At 38.5% G+C, this 6,000-nt stretch overlaps 1 protein-coding gene across 1 annotated transcript in view; it reads right to left on the reverse strand.

Annotated features, from left to right (window-relative positions):
- The window catches only part of EHBP1 (EH domain binding protein 1), a 206,204-nt gene that overhangs the window by 20,550 nt on the left and 179,654 nt on the right, over window positions 1-6,000 (reverse strand). The gene's annotated exons all lie outside the window — the stretch shown is intronic.

Genomic DNA, 6,000 nt, shown 5'->3' on the forward strand with positions numbered 1-6,000 from the left:
ACCTATGCTAATGCATAATTGTCATCTGGCTGTCAAAGCCCATCCTGCCTGACACCTGGTTTGTGAAGTTACAAAGCCCCCAAAGCCCCCCAAAACTGCCAAATAAAGTCGGAGCTGTATTTAAAAATAAAACCTTTTAAACATGCTCCGAGTTTTCTTCAAAAGATAAGATAAGAAGAAATTAATTTAAATTCCACTGTTTACAATAAACTAGAAATGAATTTGAGACAGATCCAGTTGATTAGAATTCAAAAGAGTCTCTGTGTAAGAGCCTCAATTCTATTTCAGAGCCTCTTGAAGGAAAGATGGGTTTATGCTCCAGAATTATGTAAATAATGAAATACCTCTTAGAAGACCTATAGAAGTTATTACTCTGGTTGTATTTTTTTTTTTTTAAACATAAGGCTCACTTTGAAGGGCTAAAAGGGCTACATTAACGCTGCTATTCGACATGAATGTTTCCAAGTTGCAATGAAATGGATAAAGGTCTTTTTGGATGAATTTATCTGCTAAATCCTTGTGGTTGCCCTCCTATCTCGGATGATGACCCAAAAGAATGTCAACAGCTCATTTCCCAGAGAGCTGGGAAGAGTCACTACACAAGCCATAATCTGCACGTTCTCAAAGAACCGTTTCAAACATTACATTTCACAAGCTGTTTAAAGAGATTTTTTTTTCCTCCTCTCATCTCCACTATCCTACCAATACTTTGGACATCAGTGCCTTGGAAATGAGTGCTTTAACAAAGTTGAAACGTGACTTTTTACGCATTGTGTCGGTGGGTCGGATGTACACGTGCACTTGCACATGCACTGTGCCACATGAGAGTGCCCATGGGTTCCCACATGTTTTCCATCCACATCACCAAATTCCAGCCATGCTGTGGGTAGGGACAAGGCTAAAAATATATCAAGTCACCCCTAATTTATCCATTGCATTATTTTTCTTGTAACTAATGTGTGCCAGGCTGTCAAATCACAGATATCCTTTCAGAAGGAAAGGAATAAAACCCAGCTTGGAAGGAGATACAATGCATCTAGGTTTGGAGTACAGTATATTTCACAATGGAGTGCAGACTCAACATATCTTTACTTAGCAAGGAGGAAAGGATAAATACTGAGGGAAAGAGCTGTTTTATAGAAAACCTTCAAAACTCTTTTTTTTTTTTTTGTGATGCATTTGGACAGCATCATTATCTCTTCTGTCAAAACAGCCTGAGAGCTGCAGGCAGCCTCTGCTGAGCAAGAAAAGCAAATGGTCAGGCCAAAGTGGTCTTAAAACAACAAACAAAAAAGAACTACAAGAAGGTAACTGCCTGAAAACAGAAAGCTCTGAGATTCCCATGTGAATTGACAGATCTAAATTTTTCCATCATATTTATAATCTAATTTCACTCTATGCCTCTTATTTCAATCATGCGAAATACAAGAAATTTCATCACAGGAGATATTGCTACATTTGAGCTACGTGAGGAACTATAATCCCTCCCCAAATAAAAACAACACCCCAACCCTGAGAATTAAATAGCAGTTTTACTCTTAACAAAAAGCAGAATATTGTCAGCTCCAAGATGCTACCTTTATTTCAAATCTCCATTTAAACACGCAGTTCCTTTTCACTTGGGTTCCAACTCCCAGCAGAGGCAAATAACCTGGAGACTGTTATCTGCACGACAGTAAGGGCAACCAAATTATTTTCTATACTTTGCCATGTGCTTATAGCTGCAAAATTATTTATCTCCTTCACTGCATTCTACTAGGAAAGTTTCCTCCAGAAGAATCGCCGGGACCAGCCATATCAAATTAGAGGGCAGTCAGGAGTGTCTAAGTCCAGCTTTAAAACAAATATCATAACAATTACTTAGCCATATGGAAAATAGGGTATGTCTTTCCTGAAAGCTTTTATATATTTTTCTATCTCAAATTTCAACTTCATTAGAAACTATTTCTGACTAGCAAGCTGCAAGATTGCTAAATATCTAACTGTTAACCCACCATGAAGAGACTCTCTTGAATGGCAGAACTTTTCCAAGATGCAAATGAACAATAATCTAATTTTGAGAGTAAATTAACTGCAGGAATCATTTTAATATGTTTCGAAGTCTCCAAAATGAAGTGGCAGTTGCAGGCTCTGCAACAACACACACATATGTGCACTCATGCTCATGTACATAAACTGGTACGGCACCCCCACTACACCCAGCTTCCACCCTCAGGAGAACTCACATTGTATTTATGTTTAGGTTCCTATGACTTAAAGGCCAGATGTTTCACAAATGACCAACAATTGGAGGTTAGAATAAATTAATGACTGATTTCTGAGCTTTGATGGAATTAAGCATACTTCTTTTCTCAATGTGCCATGTGAATGTTTGCCCGTTCAACTTTTTTTTTCCTTTTTTTTTTTTTTTTTTTGACAAGTGAGGCCACCCGGCAGAAAACAACTGATGCAAAACCCAGGAGTAATCCCTCTGTTTAGTTCAACACTGTGGTTAGCCTTAACACTGCCTCTATTATCCAATGGATTTAGAGAAACTTTCATTTATTTGTTGGCCTCAGTCTTCCAACTTCGTTGCCTTCTTTAAAGGACCCAAGACCCATTCCTATGTAAATACATTTGCATAGGGCCACAATGAAACTTTCTGGGGCTGGGATTAAACTTGCAGAACTAGATAGCTGTGCTGTGCATATTTGTGATCTTCATGTAAGTACTTTCCCAAATACATACGAGTGAATGAAGCCGATGTCCACTCCAGCTACAGGAATGCCTGGAGTTTAAATAAATGCCCCATCGAAAACTACAGAGCAAATCCCCAAAGGCTGAAGCAAGTGGCAGAAATGGCACCCAAATGTGAAAGTACAATGTATGTAAAATGAACAAAAAGTCCTTTTCAATTAGGAGCTGCTACAATCAGCATATTACTTGCTGAAAAATGTCCTCTTCTCTCCCAGCTTGCTCTGGTAGGACAACAGGATCCCTGGTGTAAAATTGATGATTCACAGCCACTTGCATTTCTTTTTTTTTTTTTTTTTTTTCCTTTTCTGCCTCTGTTTATACAGAGTACCTAGGGTATAGTTATTATTATAAACTGTACTCAATACAACCTTCTTCCAGCCAAGGAAAATATAAAGCTTTGCATCCAGCAAGTCTATTAGAAAACAGCAGCCAGATTAATCCCTGCAATTACTGCCCTCAAAAAATGCTAGTGGACACTCCATGCAATTTCACCATTCCCACAGACAAAATGCCAATACCTTAAAGGTTTATGTTCTGTAAGGGAGGCTCGATGGACCTAATGCACAGCTAAGGAGTGGTTTTGTAATTTCACTGGCTCTGATGACTCTGGGTCAGGAATTGCAACTGAATATATTCTTTTGGTATGCATTTAAAGAGATAACACTTCCTTCCAGGCCTTATGAACACAGATATTTAATTCCTTGTTTTGCTGTGCATTTTGTTCTTATCTAGCATAAAAGGCTTTGTATACATAACTTACAAAAAATCATTATTATAGCATTATTCAAATGCACAACTACAATGATAAAAAAAAAAAGGAAACCAAACGTATCAAACCTAATCACATGCAAAAATACCCTAGCCACAACCAGCAGGATATTAATGAAGACACTGTCACAAATCACAACTCAGTTCTGATTTACACTGCACTTTCCATATTCCTGACTGTACGGTGAACCTCTGCTGCCCCATGTAAATACCATATACAAACCCAATTTCTCTCCTTGGACTCAGCACATCAATACAAAACCAAATGAACTACCAAAGTGCCCTAATTAACAATTTTGCAAGTGAATGCAGACATCAGTGCCACACTGCAGCCATTAAAGTCTATCCCTTGCCATATCTGTTTCTGTTAACATTTCAATAGACCAATTAAATGACCTTTCCCCCCTCAAACTCAATTAAGCTATTTGAACATCAATTGATAACTTACCATGTATTTATATAAAATGTGCAAGCAAGAGATTCATTTTTCTTTCAATCCTAATGATGTTTTGAAGAAGAGAAAACTATCTGAACTATCCTGTCCTGGTATTCCATGGAGAGGGGGCCAGGGATGGGGACTGCCTCCCAGGGGAGCCTGGTGGGCACGGTGGCATTGTGGCAGACAGTTTGGAGAAAGCAGGTGTGAGGCAGATATTCTTCTTCCCTGCCATTTGGTCCCTACCAGGCAGCTGTCTTGGGAGGCCAAAAGAAAGCAGAGACAGCCATCTCTTTCAGCTTGTTGGAGTGTCACGTTGCTGGGTCACAGCCAGCACACTGGTAGGTGGCACAGGGTCACATCAGCCAACTTGTGGATATCCAGAATTGTTTCTTTTCTCCTCTGTTTCCCCCTCTTTTTGTTCTTGTCTTGAGTTCCTACCTCTCACTGTGCAATGGAAAGGGGTGCCCAACACACACACACATACACACACACACACACACACCTTTCCAGCATCCCAGGGTAGGTGTGACACTGCAGTGGAGCCTGCATGCCCCATGTTAAAAGAGGTGATTTGCTATGGATCTGTTTGTCCCAAATTCAGGGGACCTGAGAGGAAGGAGGTCAATGTCTCCTGTTTAAGAGCTGGCCTTTGCTTCTCTGCACAGGTAAACAGTTCCCCTCAGGGTTGGTATAAAGGGAATGAAAGCCAGGGAATTTATTTAAAATAAAGCCACCTGAGTCTAGAAAAGAAGTGTTTTGATGCTGCTGGCGCTGCTGCAACTAATTTTAGGTGAGAAATATAAACTTTTTGGCTTCAAGAATTAAAAGGACAATGACAGATCTTCCAGGAAAAATTAAAAATTAGATTTTGTGTAGCACATTCAGAAAAAAAGACTTGCAAGTAGCTATTGCTCCTCAGTAGACTTTAGATCAAAAAAATCCTCTAATTTTAAATTAAGACGAAATCGAGCAGAAATCACAGAAGCAGAGGGGAGGAAGGTATAAATTGTTTAGCTTTCCTTATGTCTGGGAAAAAAAAAAAAGTTGTACCTGAGCAAATTAAAAAAAACCCCAACATTGAGCCCCAAAAGTAATCTTTCTTAAATTAAAACAAAACAAAAAAAGCAACAAGAAACCACTTTGAAGATGGGTAGGAGAGAAATTGAAGATCCAACTCTAACAATTCTATTTGAAGCTTTAGTTGAATCCCTTAAAAAAAAAATTCTAGTGGCACCCTGGGATAGTTCAACAAAGGCCTGGTTTCTGGGAAAAAAAGCATTGTCCCTTTCAGAATGTTAATCTGGTATATCACTTGCTACTACACCCCAGCATGTACTTTTGCTCATATCAACAATTAAAAGAATACATTTATTAAATAGTCTTATCACTGGATGTTATAACTTGTAATTCATGCTAACTAGATAACCAAAGTAAATTTTATTTAAATTCTCATTTCTTTGTGAAACTTTGTAGATGGTGCATATCTCATGATTAACGGACAACGTCTAAAGCATCCCGTCCTCTAATCTTCCTAAAATCCCTTTTCATCCGATTGTTTAAGACTGCTTGAAAGGCTAACACCAAGTCTAAGACTACTGCACATTTGGGGGAGGGGAGCCTCTGTAGGTTAGCTAATTAAACTGTTTGTCTTCTGAAACATTTAACTGGCTTTAGAGATTATTCTAATTAAGAATGATGTTAGATGTACTTTTTAATGTAGCTATTAAAATTAATCATAATCCAGCAATCTCATGTGCTGAACTATGTAAATAGAGATGTGCTTGAAATCCTGCTGCAGTTTCTTTATTTGGGAATTGATCATTATGGATTCTACAAAGCACACATCAGCATCAACCTAATTTTTAATTAAGAATGCCTTGTGAAACTCTAACTTCTACTCCGTATTTATGGAAGGTAAACAACTGACCTCAGCAGAGGCAGACTTCAGTGTTTCCCAAGCAGTACAACTACGAGGGGGATATGAACTCTCATTCATACTGTACATCTTTTTCTTTCTACTTAGCAGACTGTGTATTCAACTGAAGTGAAGGAAACCC

Source organism: Cinclus cinclus, chromosome 3 (assembly GCF_963662255.1).
Source record: "Cinclus cinclus chromosome 3, bCinCin1.1, whole genome shotgun sequence".
In the NCBI taxonomy this organism is placed as follows: domain Eukaryota; kingdom Metazoa; phylum Chordata; class Aves; order Passeriformes; family Cinclidae; genus Cinclus; species Cinclus cinclus.